Here is a 13,313-nt window from a genome sequence, read left to right as displayed (position 1 = left end):
TATTCATTCAGATAAAACTTGTACTAAACAAAGAAGAATAAAAGACATGATGAAGCAAATCACAATATAATGGTTTGATCACAACTACTCAAATGCTTGCTTGAGATGGAGGGGAAATAGGTTTACTGACTCAACATAAAGTAAAAGACATGCCCTTCGCAGAGGGAAGCAGGGATTAAATCATGTGCTAGAGCTTTTTCAGTTTTGAAATCATATAAAGAGAATAAAAGTAACATTTTGAGAGGTGTTTGTTGTTGTCAACGACTGGTAGTGGGTACTCTAACCCCCTTGCCAGACAACCTTCAAAGAACGGCTCCCATATTATTTTCATTTTATGTGGCACTCCTTCCAACCTTTCTTTCACAAACCATGGCTAACCGAATCCTCGGGTGCCTGCCAACAATCTCATACCATGAAGGAGTGCCTTTTTAGTTTAGTTTTATGATGATGACACTCCCCCCAACCTTTGCTTACACAAGCCATGGCTAACCGAATCCTTCGGGTGCCGTCCATCAATCACATACCATGGAGGAGTGTCTATTTAGTTTAATTAATTTGGGACTGGGAATCCCATTGCCAGCTCTTTTTGCAAAATTATTGGATAAGCGGATGAAACCACTAGTCCATTGGTGAAAGTTGCCCAACAAGATTGAAAGATAAAACACCACATACTTCCTCATGAGCTATGAAACATTGACACAAATAAGAGATAACAAGTTTTGAATTGTTTAAAGGTAGCACACGAAGTATTTACTTGGAATGGCAGAAAATACCATGTAGTAGGTAGGTATGGTGGACACAAATGACATAGGTTTGGGCTAAGGTTTGGATGCACAAGAAGTATTCCCTCTCAGTACAGGTTTTTGGCTAGCAAGGTTAATTAGCAAGCATAAGAGTTGAGGGAAACAAACAAATATACATGTGATAGAAACAATCATGCATCTTCCTTGTAAGCACAAACAATTTTAACTTCAGAATAATAAGCTATGAGCTAACAAGAAAGAAAGACAATGAAACAACTACATGTATTTCTCTTTTCTACTTAAACCTCAAAGTGTTGTTGCTATTGACCAATGCTAAGTTTGCCAAAACCAAATAGATTTATTCAATGCTCCCAAAGTGATACCAATACTAACGACAAGATAAATCATATAATAGAGATTGCAAACTAAAATAAGATATGAAAAATGTAAATGATAAGACTTCTCATTAATATTCCATAACGATAACTCACACCAAGGGATACATAGACAACCAACTAAAGGAGAGATACTTCCAAACTGCAACCCATCTTATATGATAACTTCCCTACTCATGATATGACACTACTTGACAGTAAAAAGTAAAAGGTAGTGATGATGGGATACCGCGGCACTCCCCCAAGCTTGGAACAAACCAAGGGGATGCCAATACCGATGATGAGTTACTCCTGCGGAGATGGTGGTGATGAACTCCCGTCATCAAACTTCCAAGGAAGAGGCTCTCCATCAAGAAACGACATCTTGGTCTTGGGAATCCTGAAACTAGCAGCACGGCTTATGTATTTAAACCTGTTTTCATACTCACAATTCTGATTCTGAACGTCATAGAGTTGTGCTTGGAGCTTGTTGGTGGTGTCGTGAAGTGAGAGGATGTCGCCCCAAAGCTTTGCAGTTTCCTTCTCATGTTCAGCAATGAGTTCAGACACAATCCTGTGGAAGATATCCACCTCACGCTCAGCCATCTTCTTGTATTTGAAAACCTCTTGTTCTAGCTTCTCCATCCTGTCTTCCAAGCTTCCTTCTCCTTTAGGACCCTGGACATCCTTGATCTGCAGTTCTCCTTCAACGAGCAGCAACTCCTTGGGGTGCATCCTCAGCTCCTCCATGTACAAGTTGCCAACATCCTTGCAGGAGCTGTTCTTCGGAGTTTCCGACGAAGACATGATGGCTCTAGATCCGAAACAAATCCTGGCAGAAACAGCTCGAAATAAAACACGTCGAGAAACGATATACGGGCCTCCAGGGGTCCGGGGGATTATATAGCAAAAAATTTCACGACAAAAGGAAAGTACCAGATCGAACTAGAGTCGGAAAGGGGCGACGAGGCGGCCAGACCATAGGTCGGCGCGGGCCCAGGCCAGGCCGCGCCGGCCTATGGTGGCACGCCCTCGTGCGTCTTTTCCACTCCGTTTCGATCTCGTAATTTTTCATATTTTCCAAAAACAGCAAAAATATTGTTCGGAAGGTAAATTGCGTACTTTTCATTACCAAGATCAAGTTACCTATTCAAAGTCGAGTTCTGGCGGCCTGTCAATTTGCCCTTTGATGAAAGCCTCCGGTGTTTCCACTTGAATAATATCAACATCAACATTATAAGAATCACCCGAGATATAATGCTTGAGTCTTTGTCCATTCACCACTTGCGTAGCATTGCCTTGGAGAGAGCTAATTTTAATTGCTCCTGAACGATACACCTCCTCAACAACATACGGTCCTTCCCATTTCGAGAGTAATTTCCCTGCAAAGAATCTGAGACGAGACCGATACAATAGGACTTTATCCCTAATATTAAATTCTCTTTTGATAATCCTTCTATCATGCCATTTTTTAACTTTCTCTTTAAAGAGTTTAGCATTTTCATAAGCTTCACTTCTCCATTCATCTAGAGAACTCAATTGCAACAACCTCTTATTACCGGCAAGTTTAGGATCTTTATTTAATTCTCTAACTGCCCAATAAGCTTTGTGCTCTAGTTCTAAAGGTAAATGACAAGCTTTTCCGTAAACCATTTTATAAGGTGACATTCCCATGGGATTTTTATAAGCAGTTCTATAAGCCCATAGTGCATCCTTCAATTTACTAGTCCAATTCTTTCTAGTTTTATTAATGTCTTTTGCAAGATAGATTTAATCTCTCTATTTGATAATTCTACTTGCCCACTAGTTTGAGGATGATAAGCGGAAGCAATTCTATGATTAATACCATATCTAGCAAGAGTTTTTCTAAAACCTCCATGAATAAAATGAGAACCTCCATCAGTCATAATATATCTAGGCACTCCAAATCTAGGAAAAATAATGTCTAAAAGTATTCTTAAAGAGGTCTCACCATCAGCACTTTTTGTAGGTATGGCTTCCACCCATTTAGTAACATAATCAACAGCAACAAGTATATGAGTGTTACCTTCTGAAGACGGAAAAGGTCCCATGAAGTCAAATCCCCAACAATCAAACGGTTCAATAACAAGAGTATAATTCATAGGCATTTCATTACGTCTGGAGATATTACCAACCCTTTGGCATTCATCACAAGATAAAATAAACTTTCTCGCATCCTTGAAGAGAGTTGGCCAATAAAAACCTGATTGTAGAACCTTTTGCGCGGTTCTTTCTCCGGCGTGATGTCCTCCATAAGCACTACCATGACATTTACTCAATATCTCTTGTTGTTCATATTCGGGAACACATCTTCGCATAATACCATCCACTCCTTCTTTATATAAGTGTGGGTCATCCCAGAAATAGTGCCTCAAGTCATAAAAGAATTTCCTCCTTTGCTGAGCTGAAAAGGTTGGAGGCAAGTACTTGGAAACAATAAAGTTAGCATAATCAGCATACCAAGGACTGTCTCGCGAGCTCACCTTTATTACAGCCAATTGTTCATTTGGAAAACTATCATTAACAGGAACAGGATCATAAGCAATATTTTCCAATCTAGACAAATTATCAAAGAACAGGATTATCAGCACCTTTCCTATCTACAATATGTAAATCAAATTCTTGCAAAAGAAGTACCCATCTAATAAGCCTCGGCTTAGCATCTTTATTTGTCATAAGGTATCTAATTGCAAAGATGATCTGTATGAATCGTAACTTTTGAATCAACAATATAAGATCTAAATTTATCACAAGCAAAGACTACAGCTAATAATTCTTTTTCAGTTGTAGCATAATTTCTTTGAGCAGCATCAAGAGTTTTACTAGCATAATGAATAACATTCAGTTTTTTATCTACTCGTTGTCCAAGAACAGCGCCTACAGCAAAATCACTAGCATCACACATAATTTCAAAAGGCAAATTCCAATCAGGAGGTTCAACTACAGGAGCAGTTGTTAAGGCTTTCTTTAGAGTTTCAAAAGCTTCCTTACAATCATCATCAAAAACAAAAGGTACATCTTTTTGAAGAAGATTAGTAAGAGGCTTTGAAATCTTGGAGAAATCTTTAATAAATCTCCTATAAAACCCAGCATGACCAAGAACACTACGAATACCTTTAACATCCCTCGGATAGGGCATCTTCTCAATTGCTTCAACTTTAGCTCTATCAACTTCAATACCTCTCTCAGAAATTTTATGTCCCAATACAATTCCTTCATTAACCATAAAGTGGCATTTCTCCCAATTAAGAACAAGGTTAGTTTCTTCACATCTCTGCAAAACTTTATCAAGGTTTCGCAAGCAACTATCAAAAGAATTCCCATAGACGGAAAAATCATCCATGAATACTTCCACAATACTCTCACAAAAGCCATGAAAAATAGCAGACATGCATCTTTGAAAAGTAGCAGGAGCATTACATAAACCAAAAGGCATACGCCTATAAGCATAAGTTCCATAGGGACAAGTAAAAGTGGTTTTCTCTTGATCTTTAGTTTTAACAAAGAATTTGTGAAAACCTTAATAACCATCAAGAAAGCAAAAATGAGTATTTTTAGACAATCTTTCTAGCATTTGATCAATAAATGGTAAAGGGTAATGATCTTTCTTAGTAACTTTATTAACTTTTCGAAAATCAATGCACATTCTATACCCTACAACTACTCTTTGAGGGATGAGCTCATCATTATCATTAGGCACAACAGTCATTCCTCCTTTCTTGGGAACGCAATGCACAGGACTAACCCATCTACTATCAGCAATAGGATATATAATACCAGCTTCAAGAAGTTTCAATACCTCATTCCTTACCACTTCCTTCATCTTCAGAATTAGACGACGCTGAGGTTCAACAACAGGCTTCGCATCATCTTCCATATTAATGGCGTGTTGGCAAATAGAGGGAGAAATCCCCTTCAAATCATCAAGAGTGTAGCCAATAGCTCCTCGGTGTTTCTTCAATATTTCCAATAACCTTTCTTCTTCAAACTCTGTAAGCTTAGAACTAATAATAATAGGATATATTTTCTTATCATCAATATGAGCATATTTAAGATTATCAGGCAATGGTTTTAAATCAAAGACAGGATCTTCCTTTGGTGGCGGTGTTGTACCCAGATCTTCCACCGGTAAATCATGCTTAAGAATAGGTTGGCGAAGAAAAATTTCCTCAAGCTCATCTCTTTCTTTCCTAAAAACTTCACTCTCGCTATCCTCTAAATGTTGCTGCAAAGGATTATTAGGAACAAGAACAATAGATGCACACTGTTCCATTTTAAAATCATTATTAGGCAAATCAGCTTTATAAGGAGCTTTGGTAAATTTAGAGAAGTTAAACTCATAAGATTCACCAGCAAATTTAGTCAAAATTTTCTCTTTCTTGCAATCTATAATAGCTCCACAAGTATTTAGAAAAGGTCTACCAAAAATAATAGGACAATAATCACTAGCAGCAGAACCAAGTACCAAAAAGTCAGCAGGATATTTAATCTTACCACATAGAACTTCCACATCTCGAACAATACCAATTGGAGAAATAGTTTCTCTATTAGCCAGCTGAATAACCACATCAATATATTCAAGTTCACAAGAATCAATTTCGTGCATAATCTCCGTGTAAAGCTCATAAGGAATAGCACTAACACTTGCACCAATATCACATAATCCATAATAGCAATGATCACCAATTCTAACAGATAGCATAGGAACACTAACTTGTTTGGGTTTATTAGGATGTGAAACAATATTAGAAGCATCTTCACAGAAAATAATATGACCATCCTCCACATTTTCAGTCACAAGATCTTTAACTATTGCAACAAAGAGGTTCAACTTTTATTTGTTCTTCAGTTCTACTGTGTTTCTTTTCACTTTTATGAACCGCACTATTTATAACAGAGTACTCCTTCATTTTAGCAGGGAAAGGAGTTTTTTCAATATAAGCTTCAAGAATAACATGATCAACAGTTTCAACTACAACGCATTTATTAATAGATGAATCAATTTTATCTTTATACGGTTCATGATACTTATCAAAATTCTTCTTTGGCAATTCATAATGAGAGGCAAAAGCTTTATAAAGATTTGCAGCAACTTGAGAATCAAGACCATATGTAGCACTCATATTACGAAATTTATCAAGATCCATAAAAGCTTCAATGCATTTATAATCATAAATTATACCCGATTCTCTATCCTTGTCGTTCTCCCAAATTTCTTCGCATTTTCTTGGATCCGATCAAGAAGATCCCTTTTAAACTCTTCTTTGTTGCGTGTAAATGATCCAGAACAAGAAGTATCCAGCAAGGTCTTGTCTTGAAAAGAAAGTCTTGCATAGAAATTATCAATAATAACATTACCAGGAAGCTCATGAATGGGGCATTTGAGCATTAAAGACTTCAATCTCCCCCAAGCTTGGGAAATACTCTCTCCATCATGAGGCCAAAAATTATATATGCGATTCCGATCCTTGTGAATTTCACTTGGAGGATAGAACTTAGAATAAAACCGGGGCACAATATCATTCCATTCAAGATAATCCCCATTATCCAGTAATTTATACCAATGCGCCGCCTTACCAGACAGCGATATAGAGAATAGTTTCTTCCTCACTTCATCCATAGCAATACCTGCACACTTGAATAAACCGCATAATTCATGTAAGAACAATAAATGATCTCCAGGGTGGACAGTTCCATCCCCTTCATAGCGGTTATCCATAACACGTTCAATAATTTTCATAGGTATTTTATATGGTATCACTTCCTCACCTGGCGCCTCATCCACTACCTTTGCAGTAGTAGTAGATTGCCCAAATAGAAATTGAAGAGAAGATCTCTCCATAATGACTTATAGCAGCAGGCAGAAATAAAATCAGCACAAACAGTAAAGATTTTCCTTACCAATTCCACTTACCAATAGCGCTTCACTCCCCGGCAACGGCGCCAGAAAATAGTCTTGATGACCCACAAGTATAGGGGGTGTATCGTAGTATTTTTGATAAGTAAGAATGTCGATCCCAACGAGGAGCAGAAGGTGTTGACAAGCAGTTTCGATGAAGGATTCCCTGTAAATGCTCACAGACAAGTATTCAGGGGGTTTTGATGTAACAGTTGAATAAAGTACGAGTAAGTAAAGTGCGAGAGTAACAATTGCAGCGAGTGGCCCAATCCTTTTTAGCACAAAGGACAAGCCGGTTTGTTTACTTATAATGACCAAACGTTCTCGAGGACACACGGGATTTTAGTCTAGTGCTTTCGCTACATACGGCTAAATAATCTTCATTGTTATGATAAGTGTTGTGTGGGTGAACCTATGCTAATGTACCGCCCTTCCTAGGACTAATACATACTTGTGATTATACCCCTTGCAAGCATCCGCAACTACAAGAAAGTAATTAAGAATAAATCTAACCACAGCCTTAAACTCTGAGATCCTCGTTTATCCCTCCTGCATCGATATACCAACGGGGGTTTAGGTTTCTGTCACTCCGGCAACCCCGCAATCGGCAAACGAGTACAAGATGCATTCCCCTAGGCCCATAAAGGTGAAGTGTCATGTAGTCGACGTTCACATGACACCACTAGAAGAATAACACCACAACTTAAATATCATACCATTGAATATTACTCAACCATAGTTCACTACTAACATTTAGACTTCACCCATGTCCTCAAGAACTAAACGAACTACTCACGAGACATCATATGGAACATGATCAGAGGTGATATGATGATGAATAACAATCTGAACATAAACTTGGTTCAATGGTTTCACTCAATAGCATCAACAACAAGTAGAAATCGATACCGGGAGAGTTTCCCCTATCAAACAATCAAGATCAAACCCAAATTGCTACGGCGGTGACGGTGTCCAGCGGTGGAGACGGCGGTGATGATGGTGGAGATGATGATGATGGTGATGGAGATGATGTCCAGCTCGATGACGGTGACGATGGCGTCGATTTCCCCCTCCCGGAGGGAATTTCCCCGGCGGATTCCTGCCCGCCGGAGAGCTCTTTTCTCTCTGGTGTTCTCCGTCCCACAGAGGCGGCTGTAACTCTTCGTGAGGTACCCTCTGTGGCTTAGGTCTTCGGGACGAAGGGTTTCGCGAAGAAAAGGAGGCGAAAGGGGCTGTGGGGCCCCCACACCACATGGTGGCGCGGCCAGGCCATGGGCCGCGCCGGCCTGTGGTCTGGCCGCACCTTGGGCCTTCTCAGCTCCTCCTTCTGGCTTCCTTCGTCATCTTGAAAAATAGGATTTTTGGTATAATTTCCTTCCACAGTTGATCTTCCGAAATATTGCGTTCTGACGGTGCTTTTTCCTGCAGAATCCTGGCTCCGGTGCTTGATCCCCCAATAATGATGAAACATGCAAAATAGATGAAATAACATAAGTATTGTATCCAAATATGAAATATATCAATGAATAACAGCAAATTATGATATAAAATAGTGATGCAAATTGGACGTATCACTCGTCGGCGTGCGCGAGGAAGCTCCCACCGATATGGATCCGGTCCTTACCGCTAAGCGCGAGGACCGAGCCTACCGGATTGCTGAGTATGCCGCGATGCGCACCTTCATCCCCCCTCCTCCAGGTGTCCAAGATTATCTCAGCGACGAGGAAGACGAGGAAGATGAAGATGTCGCAGCTGTTGCCGCGCTTCCGGAGGCCCCAGATGTCGGTGCCGCCGATAGGAGGATCCGGGAGGCCCCAGATGCCGGTGCTGCTCTCCCTAAGGCTCTTTTCGCTTAAACGCTTGCTGTTTGCCTGTCATGTTTGACTTAAGACAATGTCTGTTAAATTCTACCCCGGTATGTCGGGGTCTATGATGTAATATAAAACTTAACCTTTTGGCTTTTGGATGCGGTACAATATTTTATGCCGGTATGTTATACCGGTATGTTATTAAGTTGTGTTTGTCTAAGACTTAGCACTTTGCTTATGGTTTGCCTTTTTATCTTGCACTGTGAAGATTCCGAAATTTTTTCGGCATTCAATCGGATGCACACTTGGTTCTTTTGCTTTGGCTCTGCCTACCCTCTGGGTTTTTTGGCGTATGAGTCACAAAGTTCTTTTGCCAAGCACACACTTTCTTGAACTTAGAAAGAACTCGAAATTTTTCACAAAAAATCGGTATAACCGGGGTTAGTTAATTTTTCTGGATTGTTTGTTTCCACTCCCTCTTTACGTGGTTCGCGTGCTTAGTTCCTACCGATTTATCTTGCTTGCCATGAAGCCGGGTTTCGGACAGCAGCAGAGTCGAAGACTCCGGTAGGTTTAGCACGTTACTAAACCGGAAAGAAAAAAATGTTCTGCAACCAACCGGTAGCTGAAAAAATAAACACATTACATGCAATTTTGGTATAGGAAGTCCCCGAGATTCAATCGAGGGTGCCGGCATCTTTTATTCATAGCATATAAGGTACAAAAAGGAACTTCTTACAACACAGCCTCATGCATAGAAGGGACGCAAAAGAGCTACATTCCATGGGCGCTTGGTTTCTTCTCCTGACCTGTCCGCCTTTCCTTTCTTAGCTTCCTGCGCGTCAACCAAGTAATAGGCATCATTGTGTAGAGCCTTGCTCACAATGAAAGGTCCTTCCCATGGGGGAGACAGCTTATGCCGGCCCTCAGTGCGCTGCACTAGGCGCAACACCAGATCTCCTTCCCGGAATGTTCTCGGGTTAACCTTCCGGTTATGATAGCGTCTTAGGTTTTGCTGGTAAATGGCTGTTCTTGCCAAGGCTAGCTCTCTTGCTTCTTCTAGCAAGTCCACATCATTTTCTCTTGCCTCTTTTACCTCTTCTTCGGTATATTGTTGAACTCTTGGCGAGTCATGTATGATATCGGTTGGAATCACGGCTTCAGCCCCATAAACCATGAAAAACGGAGTATATCCGGTAGACCGATTTGGAGTCGTTCTTATGCTCCACAACACTGATGGTAGCTCATCGAGCCAACACCCCGGTGTCTTTTCAAGAGGTTCGATTAGCCTGGGCTTGATACCGGAAAGTACCAAGGCGTTTGTTCTTTCCACTTGGCCATTGCCTTGTGGGTGCGCAACAGAGCACAAATCCAACCGGATATTGTTGTCCTCACAAAATCTTTTGAACTCACCTTGAGCAAAGTTTGTGCCATTGTCAGTGATTATGCTATGCGGGTATCCATACCGCAAGATAACATCTTTTAAGAATTTTACGGCTGTATGCCCATCACATTTTGCGATAGGTTTTACTTCCAGCCATTTGGTGAACTTATCCACCATCACTAGGATGTGGGTAAAGCTGCTTCTAGCGGTTTTGAATGGACCAACCATGTCAAGGCACCAAACAGCAAATGGCCAAGTTAATGGTATTGTTTTTAAGCCGGATGCTGGGGTATGATTTTGCTTGGCGTACCTCTGGCACCCATTGCATTTTCGTACTAAATCCTCAGCATCATCCAAAGCAGTGAGCCAATAGAAGCCGTGCCGGAATACCTTTGCAACCAGCGCCCTCGGTGAAGCATGGTGCCCACATTCTCCTTGGTGAATCTCCACGAGCATTTCTTTTCCCTCTTCCGGTTCCACACATCTTTGGAGGACACCGGTAACACTTCTCTTGTATACCTCGCCATTGATAATGGTGTAAGCTTTGGACCTTCTCTGGATCCTTCTTGATTCATTTTCGTCAGCCGGCAAGGTGCCGTTGATCAGGAATTCCTTAATAGGTTTAACCCAAGATGGTGCCTCTCGAACCAGGAACACCGGTAAGTCTATCTCCATGCTACCCACCAGCATTGCTTCTTCCGGTATGGACGCCTTAGTCCCCGAGCTTGCCGGAGCAGTCCCCGAGTTTACCGGAACAGTCCTCGGGTTTACTTCATCAATATCCATTGGTACAACATGTGATTCCGGTACGAAAATTGATTCCGATTCCGGGCTTGGTTTGATCGATGGTTCTCTTAAGTGTGCCAAGGCTATTCCGGGTGGAATTTCTTGCCTGGACGAGCCCAGCTTGGACAAAGCATCCGCGGCTTCATTTTCTGCACGCGGCACATGGTGAAACTCACAACCCTCGAAGAAGCCGGAAATCTTTTGCACGTGAAACCGGTATGAGGCCATGTTGGCATCTTTTGCATCCCAATCGCCGGAACACTGCTGCACCACAAGGTCCGAATCACCATAGCAAATGATCCGGTGCGCACCGATTTCTTTTGCGACTTTGAGTCCATGTATTAGAGCCTCATACTCAGCCACATTGTTTGATGCTCTGAAGTGCACTTGCAAAACATACCGGAGATGATCTCCCTTAGGTGAGGTCAGTACCACATCGGCACCTAGACCCTCCTTGAGCTTGGATCCGTCAAAGTGCATCTTCCAGTATTCTATCTTTTGCTCCGGCGGCCTGTATTGCATTTCCGCCCAATCAACAAGGAAGTCAGCCAAAGCTTGCGACTTTATGGCATCTCTCCTTTCGTACTCCGGTACATACGGTGATATCTGGATTTCCCATTTTGCGATCCTGCCACTAGCATCTTTGTTACACATGATATCGGAAATGGGAGCCTCGGTCACCACTTTCATGGGGTGTTCTTCAAAGTAGTGCTTAAGCTTTGTGGCGGCCATGAACACGCCATAAGTCATTTTTTGGAAGTGAGGGTAGTTTTGTTTCGAGAGGGAGAGCACCTCACTCAGGTAGTATACCGGTCTTTGCACGGTTTTTCCTTCCTCTTCTCTTTCAACCACAACCACTACGCTCACAACCCGGTTTGTTGCTGCTATGTATAACAACATGGGCTCCCTCTCCAAAGGTGAAGCCAATATAGGCGCAGTAGCCAGCATTGTTTTTAGCTCTTTAAACGCTGCGTCTGACTGAGGGGTCCAGACGAAAGTGTCTGATTTTTTCATTAAGGCATAGAGGGGCAGAGCTTTTTCTCCCAACCTGCTTATGAACCGGCTTAGCGATGCCAAGCTTCCGGTAAACTTTTGCACGTCTTTGAGATCGTGCGGTATGGTCATTCTTTCGATTGCCCGGATTTTTACCGGATTCACCTCTATTCCCCGGCTGGATACGAGGAAGCCAAGCAACTTGCCGGCTGGGACACCAAAGGTGCATTTTGCCGGATTAAGTTTCATCCGGAACCTTCTTAGGTTATCAAATGTTTACCGGAGATCGTCGATTAAGGTTTCTTTTTTCTTAGTTTTTATCACGACATCGTCTACATAGACTTGCACATTTTTACCGATTTGATCATACAAACACTTTTGCATACAGCGCTGGTACGTTGCACCAGCATTGCGCAAACCGAAAGGCATTGTGACATAGCAGTAAGCCCCGTGCGGGGTGATAAACGCAGTCTTTATTTGGTCTTCCTTTTTCAAGGGGATTTGGTGGAAACCGGAATAGGCATCCAGGAAAGACAACAGTTCACATCCAACGGTGGAATCAATCACTTGATCGATCCGGGGCAACGGGAAAGGATCTTTCGGGCAAGCCTTGTTCAGGTTGGTGTAGTCGATGCACATGCGCCATACCTTTGGAGCTTTTGCTTCAAGGTTCTCTTCTTTCTTCTTCTCGACCATCACCGGATTGGCTAGCCACTCTGTATGCAGCACTTCCACGATGAAACCGGCAACCAACAACTTTGTTACCTCCTCTCCAATGATCTTTCTCCTATCTTCAGCAAACCGGCGCAGCGGCTGCCTTACCGGCTTAGCGTCTTTCCGGACGTTCAAACAGTGCTCAGCCAGCTCCCTCGGAACACCTACCAAGTCATCAGTAGACCAGGCAAAGATACTCTGATACTCACGGAGGAAGCCGGTGAGCGCGCTTTCCTATGCCTCAGTGAGGCCGGCACCGATGCGAACGGTGCGCTCAGGGTGAGCTGGGTCCAGCACAATGTCCTTTGTTTCATTGGTTGGCTTGAATGCCGGTGTGCCCAAGTTTCCACTCATTGCCGCTAAACTCAACTGTGAAGATTGAGCCAGCGCAACCGCGGTCTGCATTCTTTTCTTTTCCTCTGCAATCACCAGCGATTCGGCCAGATTTGATCCGGCGGAAGCGGTTTCCAGTGAGACCTTGTAGTTTCCCACCACAGTTAAGGGTCCACGAGGTGCTGGCATCTTCATCTTGAGATAGGCTGTGTGAGTTGATGCCATAAAGGCTGCCAGTGCCGGTCTCCCCAGCAGTGC

The sequence above is a fragment of the Lolium perenne genome, chromosome 4 (assembly GCF_019359855.2).
Source record: "Lolium perenne isolate Kyuss_39 chromosome 4, Kyuss_2.0, whole genome shotgun sequence".
NCBI classification, from domain to species: Eukaryota; Viridiplantae; Streptophyta; class Magnoliopsida; order Poales; family Poaceae; genus Lolium; species Lolium perenne.
Note: the sequence above shows the minus strand (reverse complement) of the source record.